At 49.9% G+C, this 16,292-nt stretch overlaps 1 protein-coding gene across 5 annotated transcripts in view; it reads left to right on the top strand.

Annotated features, from left to right (window-relative positions):
* Positions 1 to 1,602: 1,602 nt before the first annotated feature.
* Positions 1,603 to 16,292, top strand: part of COQ8A (coenzyme Q8A) — a 46,918-nt gene continuing 32,228 nt past the window's right edge. Inside the window, exons 1-2 of one of the 5 annotated variants that reach the window (XM_054467829.2) lie at positions 2,695 to 2,807; positions 2,917 to 2,988. The gene's annotated coding sequence lies outside the window, so the exon portion shown is untranslated. Of the gene's footprint in view, positions 2,007 to 2,611; positions 2,989 to 3,245; positions 3,316 to 16,292 lie in introns of those variants that run through there. The other 4 variants (XM_054467837.2, XM_054467821.1, XM_054467791.2 and 1 more) reach the window with 4 other exon arrangements.

Below are 16,292 nucleotides of genomic sequence, written 5' to 3'. Positions count from 1 at the left end.
CATATATAATATTACTACATCTGATAATGTGTATCTCTAAAACATAACGACTCTTTAAAAAAATCTAACTACAATCCCATTATCACACCTGAAAAATAATTTGCAGGGAAAATCTTTGCACTAAAAGCCAGGTCAAGAAAGAAAGAAATGTGTCTTTAGTATAATAAAGCTGAGGTCATTATTTCACAGCGAGTAAGGTCAAAGTCGTATTAATTTGAGGAAGATCTTGTCTTTGCATAGACTAGCTGGAGGTCATTTCTCTAGTAAATCAGACTGGCAGTCCTTGAAGAAAAACTAATGTTTGTGGTGGTGGGTTATGCTTGTCTTCAAGGTACTTTAGGAGAGAAGCTGGCCTTGGCATTGCTGGTGGAGTAGGACTGAGCTAGCATGGAAGCCGCCAATTCCTGCCCCATGTTTGTGAAACTAAGGCACCATATCCTCTCCCCACTTAGCAGAAGCAGGAGTTGATGACAATCACATTCTCATCCAGCTGAAATCTGATGGGGAAGAGTTCATAAGATTCAGGAAGTAATGAACCAGGAACTCTCTTACTCCATGGACTGTGGTCTGGGTCACTAGGCTGGGAGAGCTTGGAGGAAACAGGGAGGGAACAGCGTAACTGTGTAAGGGAACAGTTACTGTAGGAGGAAGCAACGGCCACCCTTGAAAGGCCTTGAGGCTTGGTCTTTTTCTCCTGTGTGGGAAAAGGGAGCCAGCTGACCTAATCAAGGCAAGCTGTCAACTGTTTGGGGCAGTTACTTGAAACTTAAGCCAAAATAACTCCTTAATTGTCCTTTAAAATGTACTTTGTATTTAGTGTGGTGAAGATGGGGGAGGCAGAACATGGGCTGTGGGGAGGGCATGTGAATGACTGTGCAGAGAGGAGCACCCAACAGCCGACCAGTGCCCAGCCACAGACGCCACAAGGCACAGTCTCCATTCTCCTTGGAAGAAAGCCCTCCCCTACCCCTAGGAAGAACGGAGCCTGACAGAGCTTGTGTTCGCCCATATCACACACACTTAGAATTCTGTTCTTGGGGACTCAGGCAGATCTCTGGGGAGCCGATAGGGGACTGTGAAGTTAGGTTCACTTCTGGATTTCATTATAATAAAGCAGCCCCCTATCCCCAATTTTAGGCATCAACATAGAACAGCTAACTTTAAATTTTTCCAAATGATAATATAAAACAAACGACTTTCAATTAAGTTAAATGTCAATATTTGTGAACCAAAAAGTACCTGCATCAGTTTAGAAATTTATGTTGCGAAGGTGAAGGACTCGCGCCCAGAAGACAGGTCTGTGCCTTTCTCCAAAGATGATTTTGAGGGCTTCAATATTTAAAGGGGAAAAGCAGGCTGGAGGGGAAAGATGGAAGGTATGTTCACATTACTGAAGACACATGTTGCGAAAAAGGGAGCAGGTAGGGCAACAACTATGTATTTGGCGCTCAGTAAATCGGCACTTTACACAAGATAAGGTGAACATAGAGTGGAGATACTTCACCTTTAATCTGTAGCTATCTGCTTAGGAACAAAAGGAAAGGCAGTTGCATGACTCAGCTTTCAGCTTAATTTTTTTCCTTTTGGCAGTGTGAATTTTCGTTTCACAATACCAAAAAAAAAAAAAAAAAAAAAAAAAAAGCGGGGGGAGGCTCAGAATAAGGAACAATCCTTTGGCTTGAGTATTTCATTTTATGAAAAACTAAATTGTTATTTCTTTTTTCCACAAGAACGACTAACAGAGCTGAACACCAGTGTTTGGGGTCATCTGAGTGGAAATTGTCGAGCCGACTTTGGCTCATACGTTCCTTTTCTCATTAGGGAGGGAGTGACTGGGCAAATCTGCGTGCTGGTGGTGGCGGTGCCTCCCAGGGCTGCTCGGCGGGGCTGCCGAGGGCTGGAACCGAGCTCCATCCCGTGTTGGCTGCGCGACCCCCAAAACCCCGGCTGTTAGCGACTGCGGGCACCTGCACGCCGACGAGACCGGTGGGCTGACAGCGACTCCGGTGAGGGTACTATCTCTTTACCCTCTGGGCGCGGGTGGCAGAGGCTTCCTGTTTTGAGGATGGCGCCACACAAAACAAGCATCCTTAGCCTGAAGGGCCCCGACGCCGGAGGTAGAAGTGCGCGGCCTTGCCCGCCGCGCTTCCCCTCCTCGGAGTGCTTTTTGTGCACCCTGGGAAAGGGGCTCTTGCTACATAGAGAGGAGCAAAGAACAGGCATCGCCCGGTCCTTAAAGCGGCGGCACCCTCCACGCCCCGCAGTCGCGTCTGCTTGGTCCACAGCCTACCCTCCCAGGCCCGCGCACAGGCCCAGCAAGCACCAATCTGGAAGCAACAGGCACACAGCCGGCCTTTGCGGCCACGCACACTGCATCGCAGTGAAAAAGGCTCCCGTTCTCAAGGCGCATGCGCGCAGGCCACCAACTCCAAAGCCAGGCCTCCAGCCAGGGTTTGCTAGAGGGAAAGGTAGCCGGGAGGTGGGGAAAAGGAGAACGGGAGGGCCCTGTCCGCTAAGGTAGCCTCCCATTGGCTCCTCTTGCTCCGCTCTCGGTCGCGATTGGCTACGGGCCGGGAGCACGGGCCGAGCACGCTCCCACGCGCAGAGCGGCATTCGGCAGGCGGACGGCGGCGCAGCCAATGGGAGCGGCCCGCGGGGCAGGGCTTGTGCGCTGGGACTGCCCCGGAGGGAGCGAGTTGGTAAACAGATCCGGAGCGCGTGGCGGGCGTCAGCGCAGTGGCGAGCGCGCAGAGGCGGGCGCGGAGGCGGCTAGAAGGTGACCGCGGAACCCAGCTTCCTGCAGCCGGGTAAGGCTGCCACCCGCCGGCCCGCCGCGTGCCCGGGCGCCGTCTGGCTGCGGCCAGAGCTGGGGTCAACACCCACCTGAGCCCTTCTTGCATTCTCTTCATGTGACAGCGCAGCTTCCCCGCGAGTTTCGCTGGCCGCGAGCTTCAGGTCCGGACGCAGTGGGGGCGCCTCAGTTGCAGGGTGGGTCCTCTGCGGCCGTCTCACGTCCCTGGGTCCACCTCAGCCCCTCGTTCCTGCTTCGGGGAGGAGACGAGGGCCACGTGCAGAGCCTTGGGTCCCTGGGACACGCCCGCTGCTTGCCCGACCGCCTTCCCGCTGCCGAATGCCGGTTGCCCGTGCCCTTTGGTCGCCAATACAGCTTTCCTGCTTCGCTTTCTAATAATGTTGTTCTTCACTCCGAGACCCCCTTGCACTGTGTGTCTGGGGCTCTAGGCTCGTTGCCCCTGGCTGCAGGTTTGGGTGAGAAGTTTGACTTCCTTGGCTGGAGCCAGCTGTTGGGCTTCACAGGTGGGAATTTTGTGTGTACTTGGGACAGGGGATCCTTTTTGATCCTTTCTTCCTTTCGCTTTTCTTTGGCCTTTCCTCTTCTTCAAACACTGGGGGGTCTTGTGAGTGGTTTGGGCTTACTCCCCTAAACTCGAACCTTTCCGAGGCTCATTCTCACCCATTGCACAGAGGTAACAGCCACTGTGCCAAACCCTCTTTGGGCGATGGGGAATGCTGCAGGGGCAGGTTTGGGTGTTGGGACTCCCCATTTGGGTGAGAGATGTCAGCTTCCTGAAGGGTGAGAGGCTTGTGTGCAGTCTTCCAGCTTGGGTCGGGCCTGCAGCCTGTTGAAAAACTTGTGCACGTTCCCTTGGGCCTTGGATCTACGTGACAGGACTGAGTAGCTGGTCATGCCAGGCCTACCTGATTGCCAAAGGATTTGAACATTCATTGATGCCATCCTGCCAGTTGTCACGCTGTGGATGGGTGGGTCGTCCTGGCAGAAGGGCTCTTGGGAGACTCTTCTTTTGGAGGAAGGCCTTTCTCCTGAGGAGAGACAAAATGGGAGCTACAGGAGCAGCATCTTTAAGACTCAGGCGGCTGGGCGCGGTGGCTCACGCCTGTAATCCCAGCACTTTGGGAGGCCGAGGCGGGTGGATCACCTTAGGTCAAGAGTTCGAGACCAGCCTGGCCAAAATGGTGAAACCCTGTCTCTAATAAAAAAAAAAAAAAATACAAAAATTAGCCGGATGTGGTGGCAGGCACCTATTATCCCAGCTACTCAGAGGCTGAGGTGGGAGAATTGCTTGAACCTGGGAGGCAGAGGTTGCAGTGAGCCAAGATGGCACCAGTAGACTCCCCCCTGGGCAACAGAGCGAGACTCAATCTCAAAAAAAAAAAAAAAAAAAAAGACTCAGGCAATGGCTTAGAGTGTTTTGTTCAGCCTTGCAAATGGTGCGGACTATGCAGAATCGTAATGATTTGGGGCCTAATGTTGAGCAACTCAAAGGAAAAGTGAACCAGGCAGAATGGGCACCTCCCTCAGAGCCAGTGTGTTATCTAAGACAAAGTTTTTCAACCTGTGGACTAATGACATTTTGGACCCATAATTCTTTGTTGTGGGGGACCTGGCCTATGCATTGTAGGATGTGTAGCAGTATCCCTGGCTTCTGTCTACTAGACTAGCACCGCTCCCCACCCCTTCTAGCCGTTGTGACCATCAAAAATGTTTCCAGACATTGCCACATGTCCCCTGGAGGGCAAAATCTCCCTTGGTTGAGAACCACTGAGGTAAGACTCTAAAAAGAGTTGTCCTATGCTGCCAGGGGTCCCTCTGGGACCTGCCCTGAGTAGGTGAGAGGTTTAGGCAAAGGGTAGTGTTGTGCCTCCTGCCCTAACCCAATGGTAAAAGCCATGTAGATTGGGCTACCTGTGCACCTAGGAGGGCAGAGGCAAAACCTGCAAGCAGAAAGTTAGGAGGTAGACACCCATGGGCATGTACTGTGCCTGCTAAATGTGTGGCAGTGACTGGCTGGGTTGGGGGTGCTGGAGAATTAGAAGACTGGTAGCTTCTCAGGGATACTGCAAGACTAGGGGATTTGCACATGAATAACTATGGGCCATTTTTAAAATAGGAAACATGCTTAAGCTGAGTGCTGGCACAAAGGCTAACTCAGCTATCCACAAGTGGTTCTTCAAGGAGATGCTTTATTCATCCTCACTTTTTGCTCAGACAGCTCTGTGTCTTGTGATGTGGGAGGGGCCAGGCCTGCATCTGCAGGGAGTGAGTGGCTGGGTGCATTTCAAACATACGTATGTGTATTTTTACACAGCAGTGTGGACATGGGTATGATTTGTGGAGTTCTTTTGTAGTTGCTTGAAGCATCAGTGTCAAGGTCAGTGAGCCTTTTCTTTTTCTTTTCTCCTTTGGTCAGCCTGCTCACCAAAGAGGCATATTTATGTGTCTGTGGAGAAAGGTGCTTTACTTCTGAGTCTAATTTTTGCCTTCAGTGTAATCCAGAATTTACACCCCAAATTTCTAAGTCCCAAACTGATTGGCATGCAGAAAAGCTGAAAAACAGGGATTTCTTGCACAGGGCAAGGAAAACCATCCTAAGCCTATTCAATGAGTTTCTCTTTCTTGCTGTTAATTGAACCTGTGGGGATGTATCGGGATTTTCCCGTAACACTCCTTGGTCAGTTATGGGATCTTTTGGGTGCCCTTTGTTCCCTATAGAAAAGGATCAGGAAGGAAGGTCACTTCTCCTTTCTCAAAGAGAATTTTAAAGAAGGCTATTATTGGGAAGCTCAAAACTTGGCAGGATAATTTTCCAGTAAGAACCATGGACACTGAGTCATTATCTTTGTCCGTTGAAACAAGAGCTGTGTGCAAAATTAGACAGGAATATTTAGACAGAGAGTTGTCTTGATTTGACAGTGGCATCTGGAGATACTTCTGTCATTCCTGTTAAGCAACAGCCAGGAACTCGGGAGAGCCAGTGGAAAGGAGAGCTGGTGGGAGTAAGTGAGTTCGAGGGTCCTGCTCTTTCTGGAGTTGCACATATGGAGGGGTGGGAGCCCCACGGAGGTGGTTTGTGAGAAGTGAGGATGGCCTGAGTCCCCAAGGGGAGACAGAACCGAAGGCATGGATTCAAAGAAATTTATGCAGGTGGAATTTCTAGACTGACTACCTGGCTGGATATATGGCTGAGATTTCTAATCGGGGGGAGAGCTGGATGATGGAGGAAGAGCTGGTTTGGGAGAAGGTGGTCATGTTAGTTTTAGACATGATGGGAGCCTATGGGACTTCTTTCCATCCTGTTTGATATAATTTGCATACAGTAAATTCATCCTTCTTAGTGTGCAGTTCTGCACAGTTTGACAAAGGCACATAGTCACATAACCCCTACCACAATCAAGCTATAGAACAATTTCATCACCCTCCGAAATTTCCCTGAGCCCCTTTCCAGTTGCCTGTGGGTCTTTGAAGCGGTGATGCGGTATGTGTGTGTGTAACTTGGTTTGTTCTGGAAATGGGTTCGGTGGTTGAGAGGTCCTGGCTGGCCTGAGGGTGGGGAGGCATCAGTGCAGAGCCTGTGGAGGGGCTCTGGCAGCCCAGGAGCCAGTGCAGATGGCAGGGAGGCAGGGGTGTCGAGGACCAGCCTGGGAACTCCCAGGCCTCAGAGTAGGTGGAGAAAGAGGAGCTGGGGGAGGAAGCTGAGGAGGTGAGGCCAGAGAGTAGGGAGGAGGGAGGGCTTCCAGGAAGAGTGTGGGGCCAGCAGGGAACACTGTGGGGCAGGGGGTGGCTGAGGAGACCCACTGGCTTGAGCCCTCAGGTGTCACAGAGGGGCAGCTTGGGGTTGGGGCCAGACAGTGTGTGTCGAGGGAGCAGGGAAGATGGCAAGTGCACTCCGTCCTTGGGAGATGGTGGCCATGTCCAGAGGGTGGAGGAGAAGCAGAGCCTATGGGAGGTTTATTTAAATGTTTGGTACAGGAGAGCAGAGAGTGGGCTTGTGGGCTTGAGGGGAGGGCTTTTATGAAAGGAGATCGAAGGCAAAAGAAAAAAATAGGTCAGGGGCAAGGTCTTGTTGTGGGAAGGAGGAGGGATGGTCAGTGTTGGAGGAGATTGGACAGAGGCAGGGGAACGGTCTGAGAGGTGTGGCCAAGAATGTGCGGGCACTCCTATCTGGTTGCCCCCATTTCTGGAGTAACAAAGGTCCGCTAGAGGGGGGTTGAGGCCTTCTGTTTAATGTGAGAGGGCCAGGGGTGGGGGCTTGAAGAGCCATAGGTGTCTCAGCATCCTTTGAGGAGTTGGTTGTACCCTGTGAGAGAGAGAGAGAGAGAGAGTGTGTGTGTGTGTAGAAGGGAGGCAGGAAGGTAGGTGTTTCCGGGTCATATGGAAAAGCCCAGTCCCTTATTTCTCCTTACCTCTGCACCGTCCACTGGAGTTTTCCATTTCCCAGAGGTGTGTTTCCTGAGAGAGAGAGAGGCTGTAGCGCCCCTCTCTGCCTTTGTGAAGACAGCAGGGTTGGTCTGCCTGTCACCTCTCACTATTTCATAGACTCTCTAGAAGGCTCAGTATCTGCGTTGTTTTCAGCATTACTCTTTCTAGACCCCATTACATCCCAGCTTTCAGAACAGCCCTGTGTGTGCTCTCCTTGCTGACCTTCTGTACTCCAGGATGCATGGCCCTTTCCTAATCTCTGGGAACTAGACCTCCTCCAGGTCAGTCGCCTCACTTACACATGAGGAAATGAGAAAACGCAGGCCCCAAGAGGAGAAGCGGTGTGCCTGAGGTCACCCGCGCTTGGTGGCCTTGCTGTTGGTCCTCCCCGTCGGCCCTCATCACAATATATGCGGTGTCATCTGGGAACTGGAGGACCTGGTGGCAAGTTCCTGCTGTCCGTGGGGCTGGATGAGGGGTCCTGGGGACAGTCCACATGAAAAGAAATGTTAAAGTTCAAGCTCAGAGCCTGGGCCCCAGCCCAGTGTTTGTTCTGTGTTTGGCACATTTTTTGTTTGGCACTGATACTGGCTCGGAGGAGGGTAAAAGTAAGAGTCGATTGCCCGGTAAGCTGAAGGTGGTTACTGTTTGACAGGTGCTTGAGCAAACATCTCTAATCTCCCAAGATTGAAAAAATCCTTGTGGCTCTTGCTCCCTAAGGTGCCAGCGTGTGGTCAAGGGTTGGACACTGTGCTGCCGCCAGGCCTGTTGTAGCTCCTGTTTACACCTGCTTGGTGCTCACGGTTCATGGGCCAGGGCTTATTGGCCTGCTGAGGAACAGCTGCCTGCTGGCTTCAGCCCCTCCTCTTTTCCCTCAGTCTTAGACAGGGATGGGGGTGAAGCAGAGGAAGCAGTAGTGGTGACTGCATCCCCTGCTCCCTCCCTGGGTCTGTGTGCCCACCATGAGCGGGATTATGAAGCTGGCTTGGAAACTCATCTGGCTTTTGCTTCTGTAAAAATCACTTTTTGAACGAGGGGGTGCTGCTGCCATTTCTGTGGCTGTGCATGTTGGGGGTTCAGGTTCCCCTGGTGCTCAGCCTCCTCAGTGGTCTCGTCAGTCCTGGACTCCCGATGAGGGAGCTCAGGAAGCCACGGAGCCTGGGTGCCTGGGCCCTGCCTCACTGACTCATAATGGTAATAAACTTATGGTGTGTATGAGGACAGTGCCAGACTCCGTGGGGGATACAGAACTGGGAAAGAGAGGGCCCCTCCCTCCGGAGCTTACCTTGCAGTAAGGGAAATGGGACAGGCACACACAGAGTCATACAGGGCATGGCGAGGTGACCTTAGGCCATTAAGAGATGAAGGAGTTTAGAGGAAAGGAGATGACTTGCCTATGGTGGGGTTTACCTGTCCAGCAGGGTGGCCAAGATTCCAGCAGGGTGGCTAAGATTCCAGCAGGGTGGCTAAGATTCCAGCAGGGTGGCCAAGATTCCAGCAGGGGAAATGATATTCCATGGGGAGGAGGGAGCAGGATGTGGAAGCTGGAAAACCTGTGTGGGTGTTGGGCGGGGCCAGGGGTCCATTCTGGCTGAAGCGTTGGGGCACGGAGGCAGCCGGTGAGAGGTATCGCTGCAGAGGTGTCTGGGGCTCCGCAGTGAAGGGCCTTGCTGGCCAGGCCAGACCAGGAAGAGTGGAGATCAGCAAGGAGATGGCCACCTCTCTTGGGCCCGTGGTCCCCTCACTCCCTGCTGAGGCTCTTCTCATTTCTCGTTGCATGTGTGGTTGTTGTCTGTCTAGGATTGCCCCTTGTCTGGGTTAACTGGGTGATTTTAAAAGCTTTCGAGGTTTTGCATACACATGTAGTGCCTGAGGGTTGCATGTGACCTCAGGGCAGAACATGTTTATTTAACTTCCATACCAGTGATGTGTGCATGTCCACACCTGGCCTGTGTGTGGCATTTGGAGGTGATGCTAATAAAGGTTGGTGCTGGTGTTGAGTGTGGCAAGACTGAGAGCCACGTGCCCGATGGCTCCTCCTAGCTCTTGCACACCCAGAGGCAGTCTTCAGTTTGGGGCATCTGCCTCTTTCCACTATTTATGTTTAAGATCAAACTGGCTCTGGAACCAAGCTTTGCCTCTAGTGGGTGGGATCACTGGTGCTGAGAATTGTGATACCCTCAGTCCTGACAGCTGACAAACGTTCCAGAGCAGGGAGTTTGGCCAGATGGCCTTTGAGAGCCTTTGAGAGCCCAGCTGGCCCCAGGATTTTTATGACTCAATTTTCTGTAACCAGGAAGACACGTTTCAGGATGTAAACCTTGCTTATGTCTCATATTGAGTGACTATTGATTTAACAAAAAAGGAGTTATTGATTTGGGGCAGTGTTCTTCTCTGCTCTCAGCTTCCTAGTCAGTAAGAAGTAAGGACTGGAGCCTGAGTCAGACAGGTGTGGAAGGGTTCAGCATGCCACAGCTTTGGCCCTTAGGAGATTGCTCAGCCTTGATGAGCTTTAATTATCCCATCAGTGAGTGGGGATAATACCTCACCAGGTCTTTGTAAGAATTAGAGGTAATATAAAGTGACAGGCAGACAGAGGGGAATAATAAATGGTAGCTGTTCTTGTTACTATTCCTATTTCATTGAGATATTAAACCTGAAGTAAAAGTGTTTTTGAAAGATTAAGAATATAAAACCCAGGCCAGGCACGGTGACTCACATCTATAATCCCAGCACTTTGGGAGGCCGAGGTGGGCAGATCACTTGAGGTCAGGGGTTTGAGACCAGCCTGAGCAACATGGTGAAACCCTGTCTCTACTAAAAATACAAACAAATTAGCCAGGTGTGGTGGTACCCACCTGTAGTCCTAGCTACTCAGGATAATCACCTGTGCCTGGGGAGGTTGAGGCTGCAGTGAGCTGTGATCATGCCACTGAATTCCAACTTGGGCAACAGAGTAAGACCCTGTCTCAAAAAAATATATATATATCTATCTACCTGGCATGTAGTATGGGCCCAATATAGAGAAAGTCGACAGGACTCCATCATTAAGAACAGGAATGCGCTGAGCTGTCTGTGGGGTAGTCTACCACCTAGCTTGGTGCCTGGCACTTTCTTGGCATTCAGGAGTATTTGTGGAGTGACCAAAGTTAATTTAGAAGAATGGTCTGGAAATTATTCTAGAATACAGCCCCTCTCCCCAACCCAAGGATCTGCTTTAATTTCCTATGGCTGTTGTGATAAATTACCACAAACTTTGTGGCTCAAAGCATCATAAATGTATGATCTTACAGTTCTGGAGGTTAGAAGTCTGAAATTGGTCTCACTAGGCTAGAATCAAGGTATCAGCTGGGCTGGTTCATTTCTGGAGGCTCAAGGGCAGGACCCGACCCATTGCCTTTTCCAGCCTAGAGGCTGCCTGCATTCCTTGGCTTGTGGCCCCTTCCTCACAATGGGATCACTCCAGCCTCACTTCTGTCTCCCATCACCTAATTCTGACTCTGCCCTGCCTGTCTCCCTCTTATATGGGCCCTTGTGATTACATTGGGCCCACCTGGATAATCCCCCATCTCAGGATCCCTGACTTCATCACATCTGCAAAGTCCCATTTGCAGGTAACACTCACAGGTTCTGGGGATTGTGGTATGGGTATCTTTGGGACACCATTATTCAGCCTACCCCAGCCACCCACAGTATTTTGGCCAGATTTAAAGACAACCCTGTAAGCGTCTGAAAGAAACGTTGAAAGAAACTCTTCAACTTCAACTTTAGGATCCTTAATTACCTTCCTGGGTGGCAGTGGTTCATGAATTCAACGCTTGTAATTTGTGTGGGTGGATCATTCTATGTGTGTGGGTGGAGTGGGAAGAGTCAGAGTTGTCTGAGACAAGAGCCTCCCACAAGGAGCTTATCGTTTGAAGAGAAGAGAGGTCCATGTGCAAGAAGAAGAGTAACTTACAACGTAGGAATCTGACCAGCGAGTTAGATCAGCTGTCAGGAGGACGTAAATATGGAAGAGCTGGGAATCAAGGGCTTGAATAGGAATACGTTCTTGAATTTATATGGTGCTTTAACACATTTCAAAGTATGTCCACCCACCCCTCCATTTATATTGGATAATATAATAACTTATACCATCATTTCCAGGAGAGGAAACAGGTCAGAGATGGTTCAAGAACGTGCATGGAGCAGCCCAGCTGGTCAGGGCAGAGCTGATTCCCAGCCCCAAGGCCCCAAGGCCCTCACCCTTGGCTAATGGGTAGGTTTTCAGATGTACAGAGATGAAGGGGTGAGCGGGCCTGCCTGAGAGAGTAGGACCTGCAGAGTGGAGTGCACTCACATGGCTCACGCCGTAGCTGGAGGCTGGAAAGGAGGCCGGGGGCCTGATTTCGAGGCCTGGGACTTCAGGCACAGGAGTTTGAGTTTTATATATATGTCTACATACATGTCTACAGGTAGAGGAGCCATTTGAGCAAAGCGTTCACATGATGAACGTGGATTTTATTATAGGAAGAGGAATCTGGCAGGAGAGTGTTCCGTAGCTCGGAGCTGGGGAGCTTGTGGGAGTTAGAGGGGTTTTTCTTCCCAACTGCCTCTCCCTGAATGTATCTGGGCAAAAGCCTCCCATGCTGTTTTCTCCTTTAAGATGAAGTAGTAAGGAATACCAGCAGACATTTGTGTCCCTGGTTTCCAAGCAGGCTGCCAGCACTTTGGACTGCCTCTCCTGAATGATTCCTCATACCACAGCACTAAATAAACCACACTGGTCCTCCCCCATCCCAGCCTTCCTCCCAACTCAGGTGTGAGACTGTGCCTGGCAGGAACAACTGCAGGTTATCCAGACTGATCCTATTTACCCTAACCTTTGGTCTCACCGAGTCTGAACTTCATTCTAGAATGTCTGTGTGCTTGCAATAATACTACTAACAATAATGGCATTGGCTAATAGTTTTTAAGCACCTACTATATGTCCTGAATGCTGTTACATGGATTTATCCAGTCCTTTCAAGAACAGATGAGGAAACTGAGGCACAAAGATAAGCTCACATGACTTGATTTAGGTCACACTAGCAAGTCAGTGACAGAGTCATGATGTGAACCCAGGTCATCTAACCTCAGAGCATCTTAACCATGTCACCAGTATCACTTCCTGAGCCAAATATTTTAATTTAAATGTTTTAAGCAGTAAACTTCACTAGGTTTTTTAGTCAGAAAACTAAATTGCCATCAGGACCCTGCGCTTGGCTGGTTGGCCTTTAAAAGCCTTGTGTGTCATCGGCTATATCAACTCACAGAGTGAGAGAGGCTGCTCGGGACCCTCTGTTGCCTGCCTGTGGTTGGAGCTCTGAGCCCATGCAGGTTCACTCACGGTATTGGGTCCTTCTCTGGACTATCATCGGAGGCTGGAACTTTGCCTTCTGCTACTTTTATATCACCCCCAACCCTGTCCGCTCTCAACCCAGTGCTCACCACAGGGCAGCTCACCCAGGGAATCCTCAGAATATCTTAATCTTCCAATAGATGGAGAATGGAGGTTTGTAGCCTGGGACATCAAAAACACATTGTTTTGCTCTTTTTCTCCTCTTACCTGTTAAACAGGTTGCCTAGCTCCTGAGCCATGATGGATCCAGGTCCCAGCTTTACTTCTTAAAAGCTGTGTGACTTTGGGCAAATTACTTAACCACTCTGTGCCTTAGTACCCTCATCTGTAAAATGGGCATAATATACCTTTTGAAAATGATTGAGTTAATACATCTCTGTGCTAAGTAGAACACTGAGCCCAGAGCCTGGCATATACTAAACCCAGCAAAAGCAGCTGTAGTTATCATCGGCATGGTGGGCTGGTTCTGCTGCTCACAGAATAAAAACATCTGTGGAACTGGTTTCATTCATGGGGGAGAATGTCAGTGCCTAGTTGCTTGCTTTTTTTTTTTTTTTAAGAAAAATTTGGCAGTATGGGATTCAGTGCCTGCTTTCAACAAGCTCTTGTTTATGTTATTAGCACAAGAATGTATAATTTTTAAACAGTTCAAAGAAAAACCCCAGTAGTCTGGAAGCAACTTTCAAGGGAATTTGAAGTCCTTAGCCTAGAAGGCAAGTTGAGCCCTGGAAACTCCCTTCCTTACAAGGCATGACCCACTGGGACATCCAGAGGCTGTGGGTACAGACCTGTGTGAGGGCCATGGCGAGCTCAGACCTCTCTGCCAGGGCAGACAGGCCAGCATGTGTGGCTCACCAGGAGGCCACCAACGCCCTGCGGTCAGAAGGGACTCTGTGTGGGGCATGGGGTGGAGGCAGCAGCATGCGTCCCTGTCTGCCTCTGTGTCTCCCCTGACCCCACACCCACATCAGTGCTCGCCTTGCAAGGGGTTCTTGTAAAGGAGGCTGAGAAAGTGGAGGGATGAAGGAATGATTAGATGGTGGATGATTTTATTATCAGCCCAAGCCCAAGCCGTGGACCAACAATGTGGAGGGGGAATGCGGGTGTCTGCAGTTAGGCTGTGAGCCTCCTGAAACGGCAGGAGGAGGGAGGAGAGCTGTACAGGAAGTTGGCATTGGACATCCCCTCCCAGCCCCCCAGGCCTGCCCCTTCATGAGCAGCACTTAGGGGCCACCCTGGCCTGGATGATACAGTAACAGGTGGCTTGCCTTTCTCTGGCTTCACCTGGGGGCCTGTGGGTGTTGGGCAGCTCTGTGTCTGGCGAGGTGAGCCCATTTCTCAGGGTCAGGAGCAGAACTATAATGGGGGGTCCTTGCCCCAACACGAGCCTTATTGGGGTGTTCTCATTCAACTCTGGTGACCTTCCAAATTTCCTGGGACAGCTGTGGTTTTTACTCTTGTCCTAGAATATGAGTCGACAAATAGTAAATATTTTTGGCTTTATGGGTCATAGATCTTTCTTGCAACTGCTGAACTTTGCTGTTGTAGCCAAAAAAGAAAAAAAAAAAGAAAGCAGCTAGGGACAATACATATGTAAACGAATGAGCTATACGTATTCTATAAATGGGTGAGCAGGCTGTGTTCCAGTAAAACTTTATTGATAAAAAAGCAGGCAGTAGGACTGGATTTGGCTTGAGGACCATGGTTTGCTAACCCCTGCCCTGGAAGGACACTAATTATGTATCTTAATTTTTGTTGCAAAAAATGTGGTCACTGCACTTACTGCCCAGTTCTAAACTAGGATCCTGTTTTTTTGAGGATCAGGGGTAAGCACCCTTTCATTATTTCCATCTTTTAACCCAGAGGCCAACATTAGGGAAGGCAGGCAGACCCGCTGCTTGTTCCAAGTGATTTTTTTCCCCACTGTCCCGAGAAGGGCAGTTGAGCCTCTCTCTCCAATGTGGAGGTGCCACATTCCATCCGCCTGGTGGCCTGTTAGGAGCAGTTGTCTTCTGATGAAGGACAGTGGCTAAACAAGGAGAGGCAATGTTTATGCCATTCCAATCTGCTGCCTAACCCTCGCCCGTTCTGCTCTGGACAAGCACTTAGGGGATGGGGAATACATTTGTGTGCTTGCTTACTTTTTAAAATTTTAACAAAAGATATTTAAGATTATTTTTATTTTATTTATCTTTTATTTTACTTTTTTTTTGAGACAGGTCTTCTTGCTCTGTTACCCAGGCTGGAGTGCAGTCGTGTGATCATAGCTCACTGCAGCCTCAAATCCCTGGGCTCAAGCGATCCTCCCACCTCAGCCTTCTGAGTAGCTGGGACTACAGGTGCAGCACCACGCCTGGCTAATTTTTTTGTTTGTAGAGATGGGGATGTCCCTGTGTTTCCCGGGTTGGTCTTAAACTCCTGGCTTCAAGCAATCTTCCCACCTTGGCCTTCCAAAGTGCTGAGATTACAGGCATGTGCTGCTTCACCCAACCTGATATTATTTTTATAACATTTATTTTCTATTGTAAAAGTAGTTCATGTTCTTTGTAGAATATTTTAGAAAATATAGATACAGGTACAAAGGCTGTAGAAAGATTTGTCTTCCCACCACTCTGTGAAAAGCAGTGTTCTTGTTTTTGCTTCGTGTCACCTTCCTCCCTTTCTTCTCTCCTTTCCTGCTCCAAAAGGAAAGATGATAGTTTTGTGACCTGCTTTTTATTTCCCGGGAATATATAGTACACTTTCTTATTTGTCAATAAACACCTTTCACAGTGTTATTTTATTTTATTTTATTTATTTGTTTTTTGAGATGGAGTCTGGCTCTGTCTCCCAGGCTGGAGTGCGGTGGCATGATCTTGGCTCACTGCAACCTCCGCCTCCTGGTTTCAAGCCGTCCTCCTGCTTCAGCCTCCTGAGTGGCTGGGATTACAGGCGCATGCCACCACACTTGGATAACTTTTGTATTTTTAGTAGAGGTGGGGTTTCACCATGTTGGTTAGGCTGGTTTCGAACTCCTGACTTCGTGATCCACCTGCCTTGGCCTCCCAAAGTGCTGGGATTACGGGCATGAGCCACTGTGCCCGGCCCACAGTGTCATTTTTAATGACTGTGTGGCATGCCCTCCTATGAATATTCTACCGTTTAGCTAACTAATCTTAGGCAAGGTTGTGATGTTTACATTCTTGTAGTGAATGTTCACATCCATTTTTAGGGAGATGTAATTGGACAGGTTTTGCCAGGCAGGGCCTGAGGAGAAGGGGAGAGGGGACTTCCTGGAAGATGTGCTCTTTGGGGCCAGCTCTGAGAGCCCAGCCCTGGGGTAGACTCTTGGGTACAGGCTCCTGGGCTCCCACTGTGAAGGCCTCACTCAGCAGGCCTGCGCTGGGGCTCACTGACAGGGGAAGGACGGAGGCTTTTTTCCCTCTTTCTCGGCTCCTGGGTTCTTCGTGTGTTCAGTTGTCTTTGAAAACTGGTAGCAGGTGAGGATATTTCAGGACCTACTGACAGAGACCCTGAAGCTGGACCTCGCGAGATGGAAGCCGGGAGTTGCCCGAGATGTTTGAGTGATGCTCCCTGGTGTGTGATCATAAAGACTGAGGTGAAGGTTACATCTAAAGAGACTCATGGAGTTTGGTTCAGAAGTTTGAAGTCTTTGCCTCAACACATACATTCTTG

The sequence above is a fragment of the Pongo pygmaeus genome, chromosome 1 (genome assembly GCF_028885625.2).
Source record: "Pongo pygmaeus isolate AG05252 chromosome 1, NHGRI_mPonPyg2-v2.0_pri, whole genome shotgun sequence".
Taxonomy (NCBI): Eukaryota; Metazoa; Chordata; class Mammalia; order Primates; family Hominidae; genus Pongo; species Pongo pygmaeus.
The sequence above is the reverse complement of the archived record's forward strand: the minus strand, read 5'-3'. Positions and strand labels throughout refer to the sequence as shown.